Source organism: Thunnus albacares, chromosome 10, assembly GCF_914725855.1.
Source record: "Thunnus albacares chromosome 10, fThuAlb1.1, whole genome shotgun sequence".
NCBI lineage: Eukaryota > Metazoa > Chordata > Actinopteri > Scombriformes > Scombridae > Thunnus > Thunnus albacares.
This window is the reverse complement of record NC_058115.1, coordinates 33,407,207-33,433,991: the sequence shown is the minus strand read 5'-3', so window position 1 is coordinate 33,433,991 and position 26,785 is coordinate 33,407,207. Positions and strand designations below refer to the sequence as shown.

General features: G+C 40.0%; 1 long non-coding RNA gene across 6 annotated transcripts in view; it reads right to left on the bottom strand.

The window, feature by feature from the left end:
* The window catches only part of LOC122990076, a 49,201-nt gene extending 24,442 nt beyond the window's left edge, over nt 1-24,759 (bottom strand). For 2 of the 6 annotated variants that reach the window (XR_006405251.1, XR_006405248.1), the window contains exons 1-3: nt 23,120-23,982; nt 22,423-22,529; nt 21,543-21,650 (exon numbers count right to left, since the gene is read on the bottom strand). This is a non-coding gene — a long non-coding RNA (uncharacterized LOC122990076). Of the gene's footprint in view, nt 1-21,542; nt 21,651-22,422; nt 22,530-22,596; nt 22,719-23,119; nt 24,304-24,687 lie in introns of those variants that run through there. The other 4 variants (XR_006405247.1, XR_006405252.1, XR_006405249.1 and 1 more) reach the window with 4 other exon arrangements.
* Between the last annotated feature and the right edge of the window lie 2,026 nt (nt 24,760-26,785).

Sequence of the window (26,785 nt, the reverse complement as noted above, 5' to 3'; positions counted from 1 at the left end):
AACTAAACTTAACAATACTTGTCGGTGTTTTACTTTAACCAAAAATGTTGCTGGTATGTGAACTGTAACCAAACATAATGCAAACCACAAACAAACCTTGGATAGTATGTGTCTGCAAGTTACAGATTGATCATGAACATATGGCTAAACAAACAATTACCAAGCATGGTTAAATTTGTAAGCTATGTGGCATTGATGGAGAAAGTAGGGACAAATGGTGTATTCTCACCCACTTTGTCACACCCTTAGTTAGGACTTCTTTACTAGATATGATCAATCTGTCTTTAGTAACAGGCTATGTACCACGGTCCTTTAAAATAGCTGTAATTAAACCTCTTCTTAAGAAGCCTACTCTTGATTCAGGCATTTTAGCTAACTATAGACCTATATCTAACCTTCCATTTCTCTCTAAGATCCTTGGGAAAGCAGTCTCTAATCAGTTATGTGACTTTCTACATAACAATAGTTTATTTGATGATTTTCAGTCAGGATTTAGAGTGCATCATAGCACAGAGACAGCACTGGTGAAAGTTACAAATGATCTCCTAACTGCATCAGACAAAGCATTTCTCTCTGTACTTGTCTTGTTAGATCTTAGTGCTGCATTTGACACAACTGACCATCACATCCTATTACAGAGACTAGAACATTTAATTGGCATTAAAGGAACTGCATTAAGCTGGTTTAAATCCAATTTATTAGATTGATTTGTTTGTACACGTTAACAATGAATCTTCCAGCACACAAAAGTTAGACATGGACTTCCACAAGGTTCTGTGCTTGGACCAATAGCATTGGTCCAAGCACAATATCTTATATACCTTATATATACTTCCTGTAGGTAATATTATTCAGAAACACTCCATAAATGTTCATCTCTATGCAGATGATACCCAAATATACTTATCAATGAAGCCAGATAAAACCAATCACTTAAACAAACTCCTAGCATGCCTTAAGGACAAAGACCTGGATGACCTGCAATTTTCTGCTACTAAACTCAGATAAAACTGAAGTTATTGTGCTTGGCCCTAAACATCATAGAAGCATGTTATCTAATGATATAGCTACTCTGGATGGCATTACCCTGGCCTCCAGCACCACTGTAAGGAATCTGGGAGTTATCTTTGATCAGGATATGTCATTTAACTCCAACATAAAGCAAATTTCAAGGACCGCCTTTTTTCACTTACATAATATCACAAAAATCAGGCACATCCTGTCCCAAAAAGATGCAGAAAAACTAGTCCGCGCATTTGCTACTTCTAGGCTGGATTATTGGAATTCCTTATTATCAGGCTGCCCTAACAAGTCCCTAAAGACTCTCCAGCTGGTCCAGAATGCAGCTGCACATGTACTAACAAAAACTAGAAAAAGAGACCACATTTCTCCCATTTTAGCTTTGCTGCATTGGCTTCCTGTAAAATCTAGAATAGAATTTAAAATCCTTCTCCTAACTTACAAAGCCCTTAATGGTCAGACACCATTATATCTTAAAGAGCTCATAGTACTGTATTATCCCACTAGAACACTGCGCTCCCAGAATGCAGGCTTACTGGTGGTTCCTAGAGTCTCCAAAAGTAGAATGGGAGGCAGAGCCTTCAGCTATCAGGCTCCTCTCCTGTGGAACCATCTTCCAGATTCGGTCCGGGGGGCAGACACCCTCTCTATGTTTAAGAGTAGGCTTAAAACTTTCCTTTTTGATAAAGCTTATAGTTAGGGCCAACCAAGCTCGCCTTGGATCAGCCCCTAGTTATGCTGCTATAGGCCTAGACTGCTGGGGGACTTCCCATGATGCACTGAGCTCCTCTCTCCTCTTCTCCATCTGTATGTATTCATTTACCATGAATGCATGTTACTAACTTGGCTTCTTCCCCAGAGTTTTTGTGCTTTCTCGTCTCACAAGTTCCTTTGATCATGGTTGCGGACTGCTTGGTTATGAATCCCAAGTTTTCAGCAACCATGGCTGCAGGGACCCCATGCTGCTGTACTGCTGTGGTTCTGCTTGATGCCCACACCTGCTATTATTACTATTATTAGTCATATTTCTATGACTACTATCATTATTATTGTTGTTATCATGCTTCTCTGTGTCTCTCTCCTTCCCTCCTTCTCTCTCTCTCAACCCAACTGGCAGATGTCCGGCCACCTAGAGTCTGGTTCTGCTTGAGGTTTCTACCCGTTAAAGGGGAATTTTTCCTTGCTGCTGTCGCCAAGTGCTGCTCATGGAGGAATGTTGGGTCTCTGTAAATTAAAGAGTACGGTCTAGACCTGCTCTACGTGAAAAGTGCCCTGAGATAACTTCCAAAAATAAATCGACTTGACTTGACTTATAATGACATTTAATAATGATAATTATGCTTAATAGCACTAAATACATCACAGTCAGTCTAAAAGTGTCAATAGTGAGTCAAATGGAGGAGCATCAGATAAATGCTGACACCAGACTGACTTCATGTATGAAGAACAGACAAACAGCAGCATGTGGGAGACTTTAGAAGTGACGCAGCAGCAGAAAACACGAAAGTACAACAAGTCCTCCGAATGAGATGTCCAGATACGTGGTTTGATCATGTGACTCCAAGACGACACATAGGAGCATTTTTTTAATCTGGCGCCTCTATCGGTCGTAATCAGCAGAACGACTTCATCTGTCTGTGCTTTACATCTTTGTGTCTGGTTATGTTTAGATACAAAAACCACTTGGTTAGGTTTAGGGAAAGATGATGGTTTGGGTTAAAATGATCACTTTGTTAAGGTTAGAGAAACATGTGGTGTGGGTTAAAGTTATTACTTCCTTAAAGAGGACATATTCTGCACATGTCCAGCTCTATATTTATATTCTGGGGCTCTACTGGAATATCTTTACATAAGTTACAGTTAAAAACTCCTTATTTATCTTCTACTGCTCCTTTATGCAGCCCCTCAGTTCAGCCTCTGTCTGAAACAGGCCGTTTTAGCTCCTATCTCTTTAAGGCCCCGCCTCCTGATGAGCCCACTCTGTTCTGATTGGTCAGCTTCAGGAAGCTTCGTAAACAAACTATAGTAGCAGGATTTCACTTCTTTTTCTCCTCCTTTACTCCAAATGTCAACTTCTCAAATCCATCCGTACATGTTGGAGCTGAATCACATCTGAGAGTGAACAATGTGACCAACACATGGAAACACCTTAGCAACCACGACTACAGAACAGACGGCTGTGGGACGAGCCGATGTCAGCTCATCAACAAGGTAGAAAAAGAACGTTGCAAACAAAGGGTTTAGAGCAGGTTGACGCCCCGACTTTTGACTTGCAGGCAGCATTTCTACAGACGTTCACCTCAGGTTTTGGATTACATGACAATTAGACAAGAGACAAATGTGCACAATAAGTACCAAATATAAAATCTAAAATATACATAACAATAAATACAAAAATGTTCACATTATACATATGAAGGGAGAGTTTATGGAGAGAGAAAGTTTCCATGATTTGACATTGTTGAGGTCTATGCCTGCAAAGGTTTTTAAACACACACAAACATTTGTACAGATCATCTGTCCACATTGACTCCTTCAACTCTGACATGAAAACCACCAAAACTGGACGACTACCAACAGCTACACTCAGCATGAAGGATCTGCCACAAGAAGCCAGATGTTCCTGTTTTAAATAAAGTTTTGGAAAGAAGACTCATTGAATCCATCTTCACCCTCATCTGCCTCTGCGCCTGGTGTTTGGTGTTTGATGCGGGACCAGCTGACGGCTGACTGACAGCTGATGGGTTGCTGCGTTGTCGTCTTTGTTTACAGCGTCGACAGTTTTGCGTGTTTGATGCAGGATTAGAGCTCATTAAGAGAGCGAGGCCGGCGGCTGTTCAAAATACCACACACACACACACACACACACACACTATACTGCTCGCTCTCTGCAGGCCTTGCTGATGTTCTCAATGTCACACTGAGTTTTACTCATTCTGAAGTGTGAAGTTCAGCATCTGTTCTGTTCTTCAGAGGAATCTTAAAGCTAACATGATCTGAACCCATAAATTCACACTGTTTTTATGTAAAGACGAGTCCTTGGCAGTTCACATCCTCCTGACTTTATACTGAAGTTCTCTGAGAAATTTATAATATAACACAAAGTCAAGATGTAGAAATATGTAGAAAATGTGATCGCTGTTATTAGTCTTTGGAGCCGTTCCTAAACAAACTAACATGACCAAACTCTTCATGGTGAAGACGGAGGTCCACAGCACAGAGGAATAAGAAATATCAGGCTTTGGATCCAAACGCGAGATTTGTTGACAAGATGAAAAATATAGAAAATTGCCAGACTGATCCTTTAAAAGGAAACTTGATGATTAGCGAGATGGGCGACCCCACCAGCCAATCAGATACAAGTCAAGAGGCTTAGGTTCCTCCCCCTCCGGTGTGAATTTAAATGGGAAACAGTTGGTAATTGCAGCTTTAATTGGTATTCTTCTAATTGTTAAACTCTGACTCCAAATTACAGTCAAACGTTTTAAAAAACAAATTCATACATCTTGAGTTTAAATGGATCTGACAGGTTTGTTTTTGTGTTATTAAGATTTTAGTAGTTGTGTCACAGAGATTACATCTGAGATGATTAAGTCTATTTAACCGTATCTGTTTTTAAGTATTTCTTGCTTCTTACAAACTCAACTGATTAGTGGGTATTTTTCCAATAATTAGTATCATATTACATAATTCTTTCCACTAATTTTTCAGAGATTAATGAGAAATGACTTGACCTGTAAGATAATGTGTTTTTTATTTTTATTTTTGTGATTATTTTTTAAATTTCTGTCCCTCCTCTGGCTGTTCTGTTCAGATTAAAGGTTTGATACTGAACAATAAACATGTGCATCTGTGTGTGATTGTAAAAGACGACAATGAACTCTCCTGGTTAAATTAAACACCATCAGGTAACGTTACAGTCACCACACATCCACTACAGACACTAACACAGTCTGAATGGAGCTTCAGTGTGACCATTGTGCTGCTGTGACCTTTGACCACCTGAATGCTGTAATGAATGGAGGGAAAGGGGCTGTTTTATCTATCAACATCTTTTCTGTACGGTGATTAAAAAACATAAATATCTCACGGAAAGTTTCAAGTGTGCCTACAATTAGTCTTCTGATGTATAGTAACAATATTTTGTCTCTTTGTATTTAATCATCCGGTATGAGCACATGTCTTTTGTTAGAAACAGCGCAGCACATCACCTGGAGTATAAAACAGGAGAGTGAAAGCTGATTTCAGCGCCAGAAGGCGACAGCCAGCAAAACTGGCAAACATGATTGGACAGCTTCCTAACTGGCATCCGGCTTCCCGGCGGACCCCGAGGCGAGCTGAGGCTGACGTAGCTGCCGATCGGACCGTCCCCTGTCATTAATTTCCTTCTGATACAAGTCAGCACAGGTGATGCCGCACAGGTAAGCAGCTGCAGGGTCTCCTGCTGAGACACACTGAGGCCTCATTTTGTGGTTCTTTATTAGAGGGGAAGGGGGCGGCGATGGTTTGGATTCCCAGAAATGGAAAGTGTTTTGGTTTAAGTAAACAGACGGTCCCTAGCTTCACCTGAGACAGTCACCAACATCTGTGTCTGTTACAAAAAAGGAAGGTGGACCTCCCAGAGTTCTCCTGGCACAATCTTATATTAGACACACAGAGCTGAACAAAAATCTACTGATTTATATTTCTAGAAAACGTTGGAAGTTTTCCTCATTCACTTCAATACAGCATATAGTGCAAAGCTGCAACAAACATTATTTTTTATTATTGATTCATCTCCCAATTGTTTTCTAGATTAATCAATTAATCATTAGGTATATAAAAATTCAGAAAATGGAGAAAAATGTCCATCACAATTTTCCAGCGTCTGAGAAGATTCTGTCTTTAAATGTCTTGTTGGACCAACAGTCCAAAACCCAAAGATCTGTAGCTGGAACCAGAGAATGACTTTCATCTTTGTTTAGAGAATAGATGTGTTAATTTTCTGTCGATAATTGATACAGTTCTAATCTAGTGGCCATTAAAGGAACTGCAGGTAATAATTAAAGGCTCCATAACGGTGTGTTCACACACATGGATACAAAATACTCTCTGTCCTCTTATGAATCTGTCACAATTCCTGATTACAGGAGACTGTTGAGTCTACATCTGGGTCCTCCACCTGTCTGCCTCGTACACCTACCTGTGTGTACTTCTGTGCGTGTGTTTCCTTGAGCACGAAATTTACATACTCTGTTCGGATTGGACAGTTGTTTTCTGACATAGCTGCTGAAGTGATGAACCAACAATTTGTTTCCACGTGTCGTCGTTCTTTTAACGGTCTCGGCAGCTCGTTAAATACAAATTGTAGATAAAGTGGAGACTGTGCTGATCAACTTCTCTGTTTAGTTTAAAGTTATTTCAATAAACATGAGTTTAAAATGAATTAAATGTGCTTGTTAAACCTGCATCAACTGATGTTTTGTTCACTAGTTTTCAATAAGACATAAGCGGTGAACACATCACTGACATATCATCGGCTTTTAAGTTGATATGTTGAACTTGTTAGCAAACAGATGCTTATTTCCACATCCAGCAGTTATGGAGCAACATTATCATTCATTTGGAGTCGTGTTTCTGTCCACCTGGTGAATGTAAGTCCAATATTCACTCTCTGTTAGCTCTGTTTTTGCAACTCCTGAGGGAAATATCTGGCTCTTTAGCTGCTAAATGCTCCACTATGTTCACCAGCTAGTCTACAGCTAACTGTGTCTGTTTGCTGTTTGGTACTGAGCAGGTAGTGTACAGTGGCTTTTTACAGCTTTTTCTCTGAAAACAGCTTCCTGCTGAGGCCCAAAACGACGCTATGAGAACGCTGAGAGTGAACCAAAACAGTAATGTTACAGCCGGACAGATAAACAATGAGCTGAAACTCACTATAAAGCTCCATAAAGCCGAGAGGAGCTGCAGAGTCTCTGTAGGTTCATCACTACGAGCTACAACCAACACATTACACACTGACAGCTCAGACTGTGGAGTTATTGAAATATTGATTATAGCTTTTAAAACCTCAGATGTGGCGCTTCATTACAGCAGCACTTAAACGCAACATCACACCAAACATTGTTCTGTCTGACGAGTCTCAGCTCTGACTTCCTGTTCTTTTCATCTGCAAACACAAGCAGCCTTTCTGCCTCTGAAGGTGTTGAACAAAAGCTGGAGGCATGAGCTGAGTGGGGGGGGTGGGGGTATGTGTCATGTGAGTTTTTTTTTTTGTGAGCCTATATCTTTGACACTTGTTTCACAACACACACTAATTGCAGCTTTATGCAGATGTGGAAGGCGTTTTAACGTGTCGCTTCGGGTTCAGCTGAGTGTTCCTGCTTCCTTCGCTGTTGGAGTTCCCCGCAAACAAACAACATCTAATAACGACACGCCGGCAGGTGAAAATGAAGCCTTAAACACCGTCATTTCTGAAGGTGAGGCGGCGTGCCGAAGGTGAGCCCGAGCACGGTGTTAATTATTACCACAGCGCCTCATTACGGCTCGACTCTGACAACATCGAGGAAGGAATGAAGGAAGGAGGGTCAGCGGATACGAAGCTTTCTGTGAACCTGACGGAGTTCAGGTGACGCTGGTGTTGTTCTGTTGATGTGATGGAAAAACAAACTGAAGAGACACTGAACTCAGTGATGCTAGGACAACATGCTTAGGAAGGTCCACCTTAAACGTCAGTCCACCTTAAGTGAGCCCGGTCAGGTTGTCACTAACTTCGGGGCCACATAACACTTTCCTGTCTTATCAACCGCTGAACTGCTGGAACAGGCATTTTCATTATTTGAATTTTACCAGTATGCAGTGTAGGATGCACAAATATAGGGAAAGTTTAGCCTGTTTAAAGATTAAATGTTTTCAGTGATAATTTTGCTGAAGCTAAGCTTAGCCTAGCCTCTTAATAACTAGGCTTAAAAAACAAATTTGTCCTATTTTTGATTTATTTCAGTTTGACTTTTCATTACCAGACGGATGGACCTATAAATACCAGAACAAGATTTCTTATTCACAAAATGTGATATTTTTTATCGTTGATTTTGTTCATTCTGTCATCCAGCTCTGTTTTCTGCTTTAATTTAACAACATCAACATTCAGTTTTCCTGCATAATACAACAGAAAAAGATGTAAAATGACCAGGAGCGACACTGTGTTTCATTTTAATAGTGATATGTTTATGTTAAATGATCTTAGCTCGGCTTGTTGTGCTTGTGTATCAGTCTGAACGTTGTTGTATCAGCACATTGACATATGCATGAATATATTTGGCCAATAAAGCTGATTTTGATTTGGATACAACGTCTTGATGTAGTGGCAGAAGCAGAAAAACATGTTGCTGACCTGTTATGTCAGTTCTGGTCCTGTAAAAGCTGCTGGAAGAGTTTCACAAACTGGAACAAAAGCTTTAATCACAGCACAAAATGCTGCGGCTGAAGGTATGAACCTTGTCACAGTTTACTTCTGCATTGCTAATTAACCCCCCCCTCCATACCCCCACAATAAACGATTTTTATTCAAATTAGCTCCTTTTTGCTCGTTAGTGCACCTGTCTTCTCCTGCACCTAATTAAAAGCCAAATCCTGCAAATTTCTGCATCCGCCGATGGTGGCTCTGTTACCAAATATTGAGCAAGGTAGCACTGTGCTAATTAATGTTAGGAGGAGGTGGTGGGGGGTGGACCAGCTCATTTACATAAACCTGTGCAGGAAAAGAAAGAAAAACAACAAGACCTCCAGTCGTCGCGCTACAGTCGGTCGCTGTTGTTGTTCCTGAAGGCCCTCAAGCCGTTTTAACACACAAACTGGCCTCGTCGTCTTCTTCTTCTCCTCGTGTATCTACGTTGGCAGACTCAGTTCAGCAGGAGGAAATCTCAACAACTCATTAGATTTTATTCTATTCTGAGTCGACGGCAGAAACAAAGTGTTAGACTGGGAGAAAAAAAAAGGATCCTGCAGGTTTCAAAGGTGAATATTTAGTTTTTTTACGCCAGAAATGAACGTGTAAATAATGTTTGATTTCATTGATGCTAGCTGGGTGCTAATCACATTCAAGACAAAGGAAAATTGAATATTGCAACAATTAGCAGGTCTGATGGAGACAGTCACACAACCTTAGTGCAGTGCTTATATTTAACTCTAATAAATGACTAAAACAGTGTCTGAGGAATTGCAATTAAGCACCAACAGAGGTGTCGGCGAAAGCAAACACCGCCGGAATCTAAAGAAGTGACAACAGAGAAGACAAGAGAAGAAGAGAAGAGAGTTTTAATCAATACTTTATTTTGTTCACTTATCTAATCAGTGCGAAAACATCTCTATTCTATGCTACTAAAACAGATTTTATTATTAAACAGAAAAGTGCGGCTTCAAAAAACTAAGTGTCCAGTAGAGTTGTAACGATTAATCGATTAGTTGTCAACTATTAATTTAATTAGCAACTATTTTGATAATTGAATAATTGTCATTTTCTTTCCAAATTCTCTGATTCCAGCTTCTTAAATGTGAATATTTTCTGGTGTCTTTAGTCTCTATGACAGTAAACTGAATATCTTTGTGTTTGTGGACAAAATGAGACATTTATAGACATCATCTTGGACTGAACAGTGATCAACATTTTTCTGACATTTTATAGATTTAAAATACTCTAAATCTTGTGTGTTCTCCCTCCTTGTACAGCTCCCTGAACCTGTGCTCAGAATAATTGATATTGAAAATAATTGTTAGTTTGTCACAGCCCTAATACTGACCACCACTTTTAATTATTTCAACTTTGTTCCTGAGAAATAATGTTTTGCCTGCGATTTTAGGGGACGGCTAAGAATACTACAATACCCATGAGTCTCGGTGGCCGCTGCAGGGGAGAGGAAGCGAGTCAGAAATTAAACGTAAACTCATTTAATCTGCAGATTGTAAAATCAGTTTTCTCAACATCATAATCTTTAGCTTCTGGTCACTGTTAGCAACACATGTGATATAATTTAAGCTCTGTGATTGGCTGTTTCTTGCTGAAATGCACCCTGGGAGTCGTAGTTAATTTCGACCCTGACAGACACAGCCTTGTACCTTCGACTTTATACTAAAGAACCAGATATTTTCTGACACAGTTGTTCTTTTTCTGTACTGATGATTCAACCAGGAGATTTGAATGTTGATACAAACTGTAGAAGACTGACGTCACATCTCCCCAGTATCTCCTCCAACTTTGCAAATCTATTATCATTCATTTTATGATGCGGTAAAGTATATTATCACAGTACAGGTGCGGTCACTGACACGTCTTTAACTTTCTGTTGTCAGATGAATTCATACCAATAAAAACTGATTTCACACAAACATCCATCAGCCTGTTAAGCCACAGCAGTTATCATTTTAACCGCATCAGCCACATAATCTTTTACAGCCGTACAGTTGCTATTACTCATAATACGATTATTATTCTATTGGTTGTCAAAGGTAAGTATCATAAAATGAGTTATTCAAAAGAAGCCAAGATACGCTATAAAATAAGTGATGACAGACTTTTAGGCAGCAGGAAGTTGGCTTCTGAACATTACTGGCAACAGTGAGGACAGATTTATAACCTGAACGGAAATGTGATCAGGTCACAATATTACATCTGAGCTCAGGGCAGATATTTAATAATATTTTTTCACTGTAATTAATATCATGTCAAATAACCTAGAAAAGAAAGAAGAGAAGCAGAGAGACACAAGCTGCTAAAATAAGCTTTAAAAGATTATCAGTGATCATAACACGACTCACAGATGTGTAAATTATGTACAAGTGAGCTAATAATTAAAGTTAATAAAGACATTCCTGTAATTTCTGTACAGGGTTAGTTTTTAACTGTGACCAGAAGTGTATTTTTACACTTCATGACCCCGTTTTACACAAGATATATGTTCGCAAACAGGAGACATATTTTCAAGTCCTACAAGGCTCTTGTGTGCAATGCTTATGTGTGAATCACAGTATGGTGTTTATTTTTATGAGAGAAAAGTGTTCAAAAAAAACCACAAAAAGAAACAGGTTCCAGGTCTATTATCTTCTGTTTTCACACGTCACTACAGTGATTGTGTGTTGAGCTCCCGATCGCTGCCAAAACACAGGTGACCTACACTGTGTGTGAGGACCGAAGCTGCTGCTGTTGCTAACATGCAGCTTTGTGTGCTGTGTAGACATTGTGCTAACTATGTCTATAAAGGTGGAACTAGACGCCCTACCTGGCTTCATCTCCCTATCCTCTTCATCTCCTTTAACAAATCTAAACCTACAACAACTCTGAGATGATTGAAGCACGTCACATAAGCTGAATCCTTTTTGGTTTTAATGAACTGAGCTAATAGAAGTTCAAAAATACACAATAAAATACAGAACTGTGCAAAAGTTTTAGGCACTAAAGTGAGGTGGCTTTCAAGAATGCCATGAATAGTTTTTATTTATCAGTTAACTTGATACAAAGTTGAGTAAACAGCAGAAACCTAAAGTTAATCAATATTTGTTGTTAGCAGCTTTGTCTTTAAAACAGCAGCAGTTCTCAGTGTTTCAGGTACTCAGCAGGTCAGTTGTTCCTGCATCTTGGAGAAGTTGCCACAGTTCTTCTGTGGATTTAAGCGTCTCAGCTGCTTCTGTCTCCTCACGACTGACGACATGGCTGGTTTGGGTGATCAGAGTGCAGTCAGAGAGTGTTTGTCCAGATGAAAGTACAGGTGTAAATGCACTCAAGACACATTGAGGACAGATTGTGATCTGACTGGCCAAACCACCTCTGGAGGTGGTCAGGAACACGTTGTGACCACAATGAACACAAGTGTAAATGTAACTGCTTTGTAAGTCCACATAAAACAACTACATGGGTGGAAATATGTAGCAGCCATTAGCCAGTTAGTGAGCTAAGCTACTAGCAAGAAAGCAGCAAGAAAGCTGTAGATATCCAAGACACTTGTGGATGGAGTCAAGACGGCTTCTTCTCCCACTTCAAAAAGCTAGCAAAAGTCCTTACAAAGGTGCAGCTTCACGGATGGTTACCATCTTTTTGTTGTTGTTGTTGTTGTTGTTGTTTTGGACCTGTGCGAACAAGAGGAGGATGTGACGTGGCTGGACAGAGCCATCGGATCTCAATCTTTACACCGGAGACACATATTAATACCAGGTATAAATCCAATCAGGTTAAATCATATCTAGATAGAACGAGAGGCATGTTAATTCAAGGTGTAAAGAGACTCTAACCCTAACCCTAACCCCCTAACCCTCTAACCCTAACCCCCTAACCCTACCCCTAACCCTCTAACCCTTTCCCTAACCCTCTAACCCTAACCCCTAACCTTATCCCTCTAATCCTAACCCTCTATCCCTATCCCCCTAACCCTAACCCTAACCCTAACCCCTAACCCCCTAACCCCCTAACCCTACCCCTCTAACCCTTTCCCTAACCCTCTAACCCTAACCCCCTAACCCTAACCCCCTAACCCTTAACCCCCTAACCCTACCCCTAATCCTCTAACCCTTTCCCTAACCCTCTAACCCTAACCCCCTAACCCTCTAACCCTAACCCTACCCCTAACCCTCTAACCCTAACCCTCTAATCCTAACCCTAACCCCCTAACCCTACCCCTAACCCTCTAACCCTTTCCCTAACTCTCTAACCCTAACCCCTAACCTTATCCCTCTAACCCTAACCCTATCCCCCTAACCCTAACCCCCTAACCCTACCCCTAACCCTCTAACCCTTTCCCTAACCCTCTAACCCTAACCCCCTAACCCTCTGACCCTACCCCTACCCCTAACCCCTAACCCTACCCCTAACCCTCTAACCCTAATCCCTAACCTTATCCCTCTAACCCTAACCCTCTAACCCTATCCCCTAACCCCCTAACCCTACCCCTAACCCTCTAACCCTAACCCTCTAATCCTAACCCTAACCCCCTAACCCTCTAACCCTAACCCCTAACCCTAACTCTCTAACCCTAACCCTCTAACCCTAACCCCCTAACCCTCTAACCCTCTAACCCTAACCCTCTAACCCTAACCCCCTAACCCCTAACCCCCTAACCCTACCCCTAACCCTCTAACCCTAACCCTCTAATCCTAACCCTAACCCCCTAACCCTCTAACCCTAACCCCTAACCCTAACTCTCTAACCCTAACCCTCTAACCCTAACCCCCTAACCCTCTAACCCTCTAACCCTAACCCTCTAACCCTAACCCCCTAACCCTCTAACCCTAACTCTCTAACCCTCTAACCCTAACCCTCTAATCCTAACTCTAACCCCCTAACCCTAACTCTCTAATCCTAACCCTAAAATCCTAACCCCCTAACCCTAACCCTCATCCTAACCCTCTAACCCTAACCCCCTAACCCTAACCCTAACCCTAACCCTTTAACCCTAACCCTAACCCTAACCCCCTAACCCTAACCCTCTAACCCTCTAACCCTAACCCTTGTCCTGCTGCAGATGATCAGACGCCTCCCTGATGGTGTTGCATTATGGAGAAGAATCTAAACATCTAAATTACCTAAATCTTTTGCACAGTACTGTATATATGTATTATATAGTACACAACATACATACATTTTCAGTCTATCTCTGATGCATTCATTAAGTGTAATTGTCTTCTTAAAAATTATTTTCATCAATTAAATTTCTGCTTCTCCACCAGCTGGTACTGAGGAGAGAAATGTTGTTGCAGCAGTTTTAACATGTTTCAAACAAACTGTACCTTCCATATGAAGTGATGGTGGTTTGAACCTTTAGTGTTATTTAACTGCCTCAGTGTTTATCATTTAGTGTCTTTCCCTCCTCAGGTTTCCCAGCCTGAGTAAAGACATTAGTGAGTGAGCTGGGATCATTTGTTTAAAAAGGTATCAGCAGGTTAAGAGGAGGCCTCGTTATCCGTCTCGCTCCTTTCAAACACTGAAAGCGAGCCTTTTTCTCTGACCCTCCTCCTTCTCTCTGCTTGTTTAGCTGCAGCCATGCATGCTTAAAACGGGGGAGGAGGACGGCACATCCTGCAAATTAGCAGGCTGATTTCCCTCGCGGGGTTTGGACGGAGGATCCCACGGCCGATCGCCAGGCCTTAAACACTGAGGCCGGCGTCACAGTGGCTGAGCGTAGATGGCCGCCTGCGATTCAAAATGCTCCAGCCGGTGTTATTACAAGCAGGGATTACCCAAATGTCTCCTGCACGGTCTGTTTGGCTCCAGCAGCAGAGGATGCGAGGAGCCGTCATCATCAGAGAGGAGAAGTCACCATTAAAGTTTGGTTGGTTCTTTTGGTGAATGGTTGTAAAGAAATACAAAGAAACAGGGATATTCTTGCATGTTTTCCCACCAGTTATTGAAAAAGTTTCATATTCCAAGCATGGCTTATCGATGGCCATATTATAACGTATAATAACGTTCTGCATGAGCTACATACAGCTATTAAATCGCCTGTGGTTTTAACAAGTCCACTGAGCTCCTCTAGAGCTAAAGTACAGGCAGGCTTCACTTCAGGGCACCAATGATCCAAGTTATGTTTCTTTTTTAGCAGTAAAAGTCATATCATATAGTTGACATGTGTTTTTAACTGTTTTAAGTGGCATTTTCTTTTGTCATTTTCATGCCAGGGCTCACCAAAACAAGTTCCCCCGACACTAGTCAAAAGTTACTAATAGTCTGCTATGCTAATTAGCTTTAGCAGGAGTTTAGCTGGGTTTTATTCTCCATGTTTGGATTTAGCTGCTATGGCAACGTATTGCTGCCACTATGACAAAAAAAATATTTGTTCAGTTTCTTGTTATAACATGAAACTTCTGTCATTTTAACACAGTCCTTTCACATTATAAACCAGTCATTCTGTCATGTTACAGACATATTCTGCATGTTTCTAGGTCTGTATTTATATTCTGGGGCTCTACTGGAATATCTTCAGCTTCATATGTAAACAAACTATAGTAGCAGGATTTCACTTCTTTTTTTCCTTCTTTAGTCTTAAAATGTCAACTTCTCAAATTCTCAGATCTGAAATATGAGAGTGGACAATGGACAGGACAGATACAAGTCTATGGACATGTGACGAGCGGACGTCATCTTCTCAGGAAAGTAGAAAAAAATCGTGAACGGAGTGTTCAGAGCAGCTGAAACCTGAGTTTTGTCTTGCAGGGAGCATTTTTATATATGTTCACCTCAAGTTTTGGAGCTGTGACCATGTTTAACCTGTTAAATGACACTGTTGCACTGACCCATGGGACATTTAAGCCTCTGTTACTTTAGTTCAGGAAGTTGTACAGTTTAAAGAGTTGCCTTTTAAATGAGACCACAGTTATAAACAGTAGGCTTTTTATTTTGGGTATATTCGAGCTCGAGGTGGCTGGTAAGAGGTTAACATCTGTCTACAGCTGCAATGATTAGTCGATTAACCGACAACTGCAACTGTTTCAATGATCGTTTCACTCCATTCTTCCATTTTTTAAGCAAAAATGCCAAAAATCCTTGTTTCCAGCTTCTCTAATGTGAAAATGTGCTGATTTCCTTTGTTTTCTATCATTGTAACTGAATATCTGAGTTTTGGACTGTTGGTCGAACAATAACAGACATGATGTCATCATCTAGAGCATTTTTCCAATATTTTCTGAAGTTTTATTGGCCAAACAGTTAAACGATTAATTGAAAAAATAATCAGCAGATTAACTGCTAATGAAAATAATTTAGTAGTTTGCAGCCCTACATCTGACATCACAACAGTATATAAATCACAAAAAGCACAATATGTCCCCTTTAAGATGGCCCAAACAAATGTTCATTATCAGTTAATCTTCTGGTTATTATCTTTGATTAATTGATTACATGTTTGGTTTATAAAAACTTAAAAAACAGTCATAAACGTTCATCACAGTTCCCTAGAGCTCAAAGTGATGTCGTCAGATCTCATGTTTTGTCTGAGCAAGAATCTAAAACCCAAAGATATTCAGTTTATTATCATGTAAGACAACAAAAAACAACAAATACTCATATTTAAGAACCTGCAACCATCAAATATTTGGCATTTTAGCTTAAAAAAAAGACCTTCTGTCTTACTGAAAACGCAGACATGAGCAAAGAACAAGTATATATTTTGTATTTCCCCAAATGTTGAACTATTTCTGCAAAAGAAATTGAATTGAAATTGGTAAAAGCTGTTAAATGGTTTATATAAAACCTACACAGAGGAACCTGCAGGATTAAAGTGAACTCACCACTAATAGAGACATTAACTTAACATCCGTGTTTCTCTGGCTTCACCCTCCCTTGTCCACTCATGTAAATAAAGGAGGGTAATAATGGCATACATGCTTTACATAAGTGCAATGAGCCTGTAAACTACTTTGGGTTTGTCTCTGTGTGCTGGGAAATATTTAAAATAATGAGTCTGTTTGTTTCATTCATTGTGAGAACAAACTGCTTCACACAGATTATCAGATACTTAAATGTGGTGATACAGACGCTGAAACCAGCTCTCCTCGTTTAGCAGATATTCAGTCCTCATTTAACAAGAAAAATTCTTCTTCTGGCTTCCAAGCTGCTCTCCTACTGTTCTCCTGTCGCCTCCGGATTTTCAGAGCAGGCTCTGATTTTAGTTTTTGGCTTTCGTGTCTTATTGGTAGTAATATCCTTCTTCTAACCAAATGAATGGCTGAAATCTGGGAATCAAACAAAACCCGAACCTCTTCTCTTTTCTGGTTTTCACATCACTGATCACACGAGACTCGAGGATCTTTAAAGAGAGCCGGAGTTCAGATGTAAATCTACTATTAACTAAAACTTTTCACCACCCAGCTTTTATGCACATGTTTGAATTTGCATAAAATAAATCTGACTGGAAACTAAAACATTTATGAAGCCATTGAGCCATTCATGGAGAGAAAAAACTACATTGTGCGTAATAACTCATGCTCTTAGTTTATCATAACTTATCTTGCCGTTAGTCTTGTCTACTCTCAGTCTGGCTCACGTGGATTTTATACAGTTTTATTTTGATGTTGCACTGAGAAATGTGGATATACTTCATGTTTTGGCTGTTAAACACAATCTTTGGGATCCATTAAAGGTATTTTACAGGATAACAGACTGTTTCACAGTAAAAAACAACAACTTGTCATCCAGTTTATAAATAGTTGGTTTCAGTGTTCTGAAGCTAATTGACTCACTTGTCCGACTCATTGAAAGCAACGCAGCAAAAACACTTGCTGTCCTCTGCAAGAAGGGAGGAGGCGAGATATGAAATCGAGACCAGGAATTAGTCATTTGTGCACATAAATGATTGAAGCAAAAGCAGGAATTATAAAATCATGTGCAGATAGTTTTTATTTCTCTCCATGACTCTCTGCAAAAAACAAAAAACAAGGTTTTAATATCGCAGGGAAGTTTTAACACTTGGCTGAGGTATAAAGGTGAGTTTTCCCTCTGTTTCCTTCTCGTCTCCACGTTTCTGAAGGAAATTCCATAAAGCTTCAGGATATGTTCAAATTTTTTGCTCAAGTTGAAACATTTTCAACTCATATGGAAGCATCTTCGCGCTCAAATTTGCACCTCACCGCGTTTTTTTTCCTCGACTTTGTGTGCATGTTTTGTCTGAGCACGCATGAAGAGTTGACATATCGGAAATAAGAAAGATGCATTTAAGGCTGATGAAAAACAGCTTGATGTTACAGTATAGCTGCTACATCTCTACTGCATGTCCTGTTCCAACAGATCTCCACTCCAACCAAGAAATAAAGAATAAAAACAGCTCTTGTTGCGTGTGACGCTACTCTTGATCACTATAGCAGTAGATGGAGTAATGTGAGGGCAAACAAGTCATGTTCCCAGGGAGCCTGGAGTCGATGAGAGCCTTTAGCTTGAAGGACTTTGTCTTAAGTGGGTAGAAATATGTGTCAAAAGTAAAGTTTTACCTCCATTATTCAGGTATGATTTTTGTTTTGACCCTTAAACCTGCATTAATTGATGTTTTTGTAGTTTAACAAGCTGTAAACACAATATTGACATAAATAACTTTTTTTTATTTAACCTTTGACTGAGCAGGAAAGTCTCATTGAGGCCGCAAACATCAGACATATAAATAAAACAAAACTAAAAACAAGCTAACAATGTTACGAAGGCTGAAATAGGATGAGAAAAACAATATTGTATATAACATATTATTGTTGTGGTTTGATTTGAGGACAAATCAGTGAGTTTATCACAACCAGCGACACCTTTCACACTAAAAATAACCATGTGATCCGTTGATAACTTAATAATATTGATTAGAGCAGCTAAGAACCTTCATTTCGCCAACACTTCCTCCTAGATACAGTCATTTCACAGCAGCAGTTCAGCGCGCAGGCAGTAAAAGCTGAGAGATCAACAATCAGCTTTCTCCTCACACAGTATAATAATAGTTCACATTTGGTGCGAATTGCACAGAGAGCCTCCGAAGGAAACACAAAACTGATTGGGCTGTTGCTACAGAAACCTCTTGCCAGCACAGGACAGTCGGTGTGAGTTTAAAGCGTTGGTTTAAAAGTTGTAATCGTAAGCATATGCACCACAATCTGTTCTGTTATTTATTGGTGCGCTAATCACCAAGCACAGCAACATTTTCTCTCCCTCACCCTCCTCTCTCCGCCTGCACGAGGAGCTCGCATGAATCTGGAAGGATTTCACAAGTAATAATTCATAGGCTAATCTCACTCCATGACTCTAATTAACGCATCATTAAAAGCATAATTCAGATAATTATAATTTCTCACTTTTTAAATGAGAGATGGGGAAGAAGGGGAAGGGTGTCTGAGGAGCCAATTTAGTGGAGTGAAACAGATTCTGAGGCAGCGCCGAGCCGAGCGGGTGGGTGGAGAGAAACAGAGCGAGACGATTTAAAAAAAAAAAAAAAAGGAAAGAAAGAAAGAAATACTGAAAGAAAAGCAGCTTGGAGCTCAGTACAAAACATTTCAAACATTAACGTCTAACATGATCTGGATCTCTGCACACGTGACGAAGCTACAGCATGAAAAACTAACATGTTGCATTCAGGGTCACAGCGAGTATTTAGGTCACGACTTTCAGTAAATTTCTCAACCAGAACTGTATTTGTGGCGGTGAGGAGGGCGTTCATACACAAATATGTTCCCTTTGATCCATTAGGTGTCTAAGGTTTAATTTCCTTCATTTACAGATTTAAAGAAAGCCGAAGTCAAACTGGAACTTCCAGGTTCGGCTCCAGAAGTAAGAAAACCTCATTAAAATCTCACTAACATGTGTAACTCTCAGCGTCGGATCAGAACCTCTCTCAGTACGTCGTGTGTCTCGCTTCATATGTTTAGATAAGGAACGGGAGTTTTCTGAAAAAACATTTAATATCGTTGTTTATTCAGTATATTTTAGCAGGCTTTAACAAACATCATTTCCCATAAGTCCTAGAGGTTTGCGGGCTAAACGTCACGTCTCGACAGAGGAGACGAGCGAGAGGAGGATGGCGGTGGCGGCGGCGGCGAGTTGAGACACGTCTGTAATAACAGCAGGACAGATAGAGGAAGTCTTTACAGCTCAGATTACAGCTATAAACAGCAACAATGATGCAGGAGGAAGATTCAGGGAGGTTTACAGATGTGGACGAAACCAAGTTACAGTGACGTAAGTACTTGTAGTTCTTTCAATGGGAGCTGTAGTTTTTTCTGTTGTTTAACCAATAGGAAGGGAGCAGCGACTCCAGGTGTGCGTATTGTGTTAGCGGCTGTTTTATTTCCTTCTTTTCTTTAACCAGATTTGAAAATGCTCATGTTTCTCTCTCATGTTGCTCCAGACTTCAAACTGTTATTGATGACATCAGCGGAAATATCGGCGTGTATAGATTTCAGGTGTGCAGTGTGATGTCATCAGGAGGCGACCCAGCAGATGTTCCTTCTTTCTGGCGACTGTCCAAATCAATTATCCCACCTTCAACACACACACGCACACACACACACCTCCGGTTCTCTCATCAGAGGTGTGAACGAGGTAAGCATCTCTCTCTCTCTCTTCCATATTTCCAAAAGAACTCCCAACGCCATTAAAAAACCTGTCTGTTAAATTATGCATCTCCTCTCGGCGGCTGCAGAGGATTCTGGGTATTGGACCTCACAAAACAGGCTCTGAGTGCTGTAATATGTTAAACAATTAACCCTTTCAGTCACAGACCAACAACTGTGTTATCGTCATACTCGTCATCTTGTTGTTACTACAGTATTTTGCTTGTTTGTTGGGGGTCACCTGCATACCACGTAGCATGTCTGTAATATTAATACAAATACAATAATTTAAATATAAATAAGTTTTTATATAAATAAATAAAATTCCACAAATTTTTACAGTTGCCGTATGTGCACATATCACCTGGTGAAATTGCACATTGCATTGAAGAGTTAATCCAGTTTATTCACATAGACTCCGTCTACTCGGTTTATGTAAGCAATTGTAGGAAAACGTTGAGAAAAATCGGAAAACAAATGTAAGCGTTGTGTCCAGGTTGGTCTAAATATGGCGTGCACCAACTTTGGTGAGGTTCGGATGAAATATGGAGAACAGGAAGTGAAAAATGTTTACCAGGATCCAAGAAATCTACAGACACAAGAAATTCTTCTACATGTTCATGAGTTATTAGCCAAAAATACTCAATATTCTGTAACTGGCCATATGGTGGCGCTATTGGTGATATTTTTTTAAAGGCTGAGGGCATCCACACAGGGATCCTGTGTACCAGGTTTGATGTCTGTAGCTTTTATAGTTTTTGAGATATTGGATGAGAACTTTTTTGGCGGCCATTTTTTTCCAACGTTTATTATTGGACCAAAAATGTGCTACTTTTCTGCAATTTGTACGAAGATCGTATGTCGGATCGCTACCAAAACTTATAACACAGGTGTCCTCTGATGCTACAACATCCAACATTTCATGGGAGCCAAAAAAGTGATGGAAGAAGTATAATAATATGAAGTGTGCAGGATTACAACAGCTGTTCTATGCACCTAATAAATATTTACTTAATTATGTTCAGTTAAAAGTCTCTTATGAGCTTCAAATATGGAGGCGTTGCACATTTTCTTTTTCACAATAACCAGGACTACGTGAAAATGAAGGTTTGTTTGATATGAATACCTGAATTCAATATTTATGATCATAGAAGAGAAGTTTTACGACCAAATGTGACAGATTATTAAAGAAGTATTGATATGTTGATTGACAGCAAGATGTGCTTGGTCAGCCAATAGAATACACTGTTTACAGTTTCTAATTGATCTGATCAATATTTATTTAGTATACGTACATATACATATTATTTTGATCCCTGACTGCGGTTTCTCAAAAGCGACACAAAGGTGACAACATTCAGATATCAACAACCGAAGAGTCACAACCAAAGCAGGTAAACAGATACATAGACGCAGTCTGAGGATAAAACCTAAAACATACTGTAGATATGTTGTGTATGTTTTGAGCTACAGGTTTAAACGCTCACCTCTGAAGGCTTAAAGGTCTGTTGCTCGCTCCTCGAATCCACGAGAATCTGGCGGGAGACAAGATGGTGGACAACAGCCGCGATTCCAGTCGTAAAGCCTGAGGAATCCTGTAAGGAAGTTAAGAAATGAGGTGAAATAAAGCTGAATAAAGACTTTGTCACTGTTGTTTCAGCAGCAACCTTCAGTGAGTATGTGTCGGGTATTTACTGAAGTCAGTTCATCACCACAGAGTTATTTTTAAGAGATAAACAGACATGTAAAGAATATATAGGATATGATATGAACATCATTTCATTACACTTTTTCATGTTAATAATGTTCAAACATGACGTTCCTGTAGAGCTGCAACGATTTATTGATCGCCAGAAAATTATTCAGCAACCATTTTTGTTATTTGATTTTTCATTTAAGTCAATATTTCAAGCAAAAATGCCAGAAATTATTTGCTTCGAGCTTCTGCAATGTGAAGATTTGCTGCTCTTTGTTTTATATCAGTGTGAACTTATTATCTTTGAGTTTTAGACTGTTGGTTGAACAAAAAAACCACATCTGATGTCATCGTCTGGGACATCAGGAAATGTGATGGACATTTATCAATATATATATTGGTCTACATTCCTACATCTGCTGCATTTATAATGAATTTAAGAAAATCAAAATACTGAAAAACAAACTAAAAAGTGAAACTGTTAAAAGGCTGAGAGCTGAGAGTGTTTACCTCTCACACGCTGAATAATAAAGGTGACAAAATATTCACAAACCCTCCAAAAAAACCAAACTTGAACAGAACTAACAAAAAAATAAAACAACATTTACTCTCGTCTGTGGCTGTTGGAGACCGTCCTCATTATGAGTGCTGGATTGTTTGTGCCTTCTCACCTACCTGAGAGCTGGAGGTGTCAGCTCCGCCAGCTCCGCCGCCGCCGCCGCAGGTGTACAGATGATGTCACCTTCCCTCCCCCACCTTCTCCTAAACAACACAGAAACTGCACAACCATCACCGTCACCACCGCCGCCGCAGCAGAAGACTGTGATTCACACACACCACTCTACCTGAAGTTTGAAGATGGAGAAACATCACACTAAAGCTGAGAAAAGGTTGAGTTTTATCACTCGTTGTTTAGTTTAACGAGAGTAATTGGAGAATTTATTATCAGGAAATGAGGATCTTTCTCCTGTAAGACAAGACAGTCTGATGACGGACAATCGATTAATGTAGTCGTGCAGAAGTGGAAGGGTTCATCAAAGGGGTTCAGTATTAACAAAATCAGCTGTTAAAACTGTTAATAAATGTAAATAGATGAGTGGGGAAAGTTTAGCTCCACATAAGAGCCGATAGATGTTTTACTCTGTAATATTTGTGTTTTTCTGAGGCAACAAAACATCTTTTTCTCTCCGCTTCAGTCTGGACTTTGTATAAATCTACCAGCGGTTTCAGACCAAGTATCTTCCCACAAAGATTCATTGTTTCTGCAGAATGTTTGCAGTGACTCACACGAGGTGAAAACTGAACCAAAGTGGATTCAAAAGGACAACAGCAGCTCTTAACTAGCAAAAAAAAGTATGTCTCACTTACTTGTGTCCATAGAGGATCTTTGTAAACACCATGCAGATGGATAAATGGTGTGAAGGTGTGTTTACTGTCTACCTGTGACTGTGCAGGTAAGCCAGGCCTGCTGAAGGGGTCACATGTCATGCAGTACTTCCTTAATGTGATGTATTTCCTGTTTCCTGTTAACCAATAGGATGTAACTTGATGAAATGGGCAAAGGAGCAGGATTGTTTCATAATGTGTGACGGTTTTATTAGTTTTACATTTTAGTTCACTACAGCAGTGTGAGTTCATGTCATATATAGAAGTAAATAAAAGATAAACATTAGCTTCCAGAAACACGCTGCAAAAACTACTGATCTCTAACAAAAAAGGCACAAAATGCCAAAAATACTGATAAATACTGTAAATCATTTGGTTGTTTTCTCCCTGCAGCGTTTTTTTTTATCTAAATGTTGCACGTGTTGTTGTTAAATTCATGATGTTTTCTTCATTTGCCTTTTCTATTTGCATGTGTTTTCTAAATTGCGGTGCATTGAGCATAGAAAAAAAGAGTAAAGAAGGTAGTAGAAGAAGAAGGTTTTTTTTTTCTTGTTTGTTGCAGAATGATGTATGTGCAGAGAAAAACACATCAGACACAGATTATTATTCTAACCAGATCATTTTATATGTGCATATTTAATGTAGTGAGGTAAATAGTGTCACATTTCCTTTTCAAAATCTATGTACATGAAAAGCAGAAAGTCTCTTTGGGAACACTGAAGGAAATTATCAGAACCTGAATGTTTAATAGTTCATTAGTTGAGTGAATGTAATTACTGTGAAATCATGACTAGTCAAAGCGTTTCCTTCCAGAATGTAACAGACATTTCTGCTGTAGATTTTTCCACCAGCCTCCCTCCTCCGAACCCTCCAGTAGCTGAAGTGTTTCTGCGTTTGGCTGCTGGCTGCTGAAGGCCTGGAGCTGCAGATGGCCGGCTCGTGCCCAGTCCGAAATTTTCCACACAAGATGGCTGGACCGGCTCCCGCTCGCCAACGGCCGGCTGCAAACACAATGACGAACGTCCAGTCACTTCTCCACGAAAAAACGGAGCACACAAAGCCCGATCTGAGCGAGCGGGCCTCCAGTCGACATTTCACCCTCCACCTGCTGCAGAAGTCTGAGACATGCTGACGGAGACTTTTATTCATCTGCTGCTGAATCTCTCCTAAAAATAGATGGAGGAAAAAAGCACAGGACAGCTCATGAATATTTGTTTGTCAGGGTATTTTAGGTGGATTTAAGTTATGAATCATGAATCAACACTGGCTTGTTTTACTGCCGTCATTTCTGTATTTAGATCTCTTAAAATTTAGCAAAAAAAGAGGCATTAGGGAGGTAAACTGCACATTTTCCAACCAGTCTCTCTACCAAATATTGTTTGAAAAGCACAATTATCTGTCACATTTCATGCTTTTAATCCTCATAAGTGTAGGTGTATTTTCTGATTTGATTTTTAATTTTTTGGATCAGCACATTTCAATTGTTCTCCAGCGTTTGGAGGGATAATTTGTGCGTCCCCTCCTCTCATGGTGGGTGTCTGAGGCCTGACCCGAACAGACGACGGCGGTGAGAGCCCAGCTTCTACCCAGATGATGTGGTCGGACACGATGGTGGGAGTTTGGCCCGGTTCGGTCTAGCGTCGACGTGTGGGCGTCGGCCTGGATTTGGGCTTCCGTTCGGATGCGCGTCCATAGTGGACGGTGGAGGTTTGGGGACAGATCACGGATGAATCGAGGTCACTGTGGGCTGGCGGCGGAGTTTGGGATGAAGCCTCCGTGTGGGCGTTTTAGTCAAGTCAGTGATGATGTTTCAGTTTCTTCTGTTTCGTTTGTAATGTTGCTGTCCTAGAATTCATGTATCTCCAAAATGTTGAGCTATTTTCATTAATCCAGTGGGGTTTTTGAATGGTGCATTTAGCATAAGAGGTAGGAGAATTTTTCCACCCCATAAACCAACATTTAATCCTTCAGTTTATCTGAAAAACTCAAAATCAACAGCTTTGGTGATGCAGAGAGCGACGATATAATCTGTATTTTCTGTACTATGTGTACCTTAGTTTTCTCTACTTTGGGTTTCAGAAATGCAGCCAAATCTCTTATTCAGAAAATATCAGTAAATGCAAAAAGTTAAAGACATCTAGGCAGAGTTTTTACCATTGGACGGAGCCAGGCTAGCTGTTTCCAGTCAGTTATGCTAAGCTAAGATATGTTGGAGGTAATAAGAAAACAAATTTAAGCCCGTTTCACAAAACATTGAACTAAACCTTTAAGTCTTCAAATCCTTTACTAAAGAGAAATATTAGTGAACAAGACTAAGAGTCTGCAGACATCATAACAGCTCTGTGAGGAAAAGCTAAATGCTAACATCAACATGCTACAGTAACACACTCACAATGATAATGCTAGCATGTGTGATGTTTAGCAGGTATAATGTTGTGCTATATGCACCATAAACACAGCATATAGCTAATGGGAATGTCATTAGTTTTGCAGGTTATTTGGTCTCAAATCAAAGTATTAGACAAAATGAAACTTTGTCCAGATGGTGGCATACATACATGTTTTGAAATAAAGTTTATCAAATCAAATTAAATCAAATGGCGCCAGATGAAAAGTTGGGAGATCAAAGTCAGTAGGAGGCTGTTTACACTTTTTTTAAAAAATGTGTTTCGGTGATCTGAACACAAGTGGACAACTGAGACACATCGCCGTTCACACCTGTGTCTATCATGCGTGTCCAAGGTGTCCAGCTAACTTCATTACTGCAGGCGTCATTAGAAGGTCAAAGGGCCCCGCGAACAGTTAATATGTCAGTCTGTCACCAGACAAACGCCAGATTTGTTTTGCACGGGCTAACTAAGAAAACAAAAATGTTTTAAGAACTAATATATATGTAGAGACTTCCAACTGTTGACATTGGCATGAAAAAAGTCATTTGGTGTTGGTGTGTTGACGTCCTCCTGTTCATACTGACCATTAGAAGATCCCTTCATAATGACCTTACAATGGAAGTGATGGAGGACAAAATCCACAGTCCTCCTTCTGTGTAAAAAATGTATTTAAAAGTTTATCTGAAGCTAATATGAAGCTTCAGCGTCCAAATGAGTCAAATCAAGTAGATATCTTTCAACGTTACAGTCTTTTTAGTGCCAAAGCTCTTTTTGTTACTATACTTCCACCTGCAGCTCAACAGGGAAACACTGTCCGAGGAAACACAAAGAGGGAATTTGTGATGCTAAAAAGACTGTAAATGTGTCAGATATCCACTTGATATGACTAACTCAGACTGATGAAGCTGAATATAAGCTTCAGCTTCATATAAGCAGACGATAGTTATGTTGAAATCTTTTGAGCTTTGGGATCAAACATAAATACACATACAGTACTGTACATTAGTTTCTGGCACTGAGTGAAGTTGATCAGTTGCCTAGTTGGCCGCCATCTTCATAATGTCTCCATTAGTTCTTCAAGAGGAAAAACAAACATATGGATGAAATCTGGATAAACGCCACCAGAGGGAATACATTCGATTATATCTGCAAACGGTGAGAACTGATGATGTGGAGGGAAGGTCGAGTTATGTTTATGTTGTTCAGACAAAGCACAAGTTCTCCAGGTACTTAGAAACTATATGTCTCCTTAAATAAA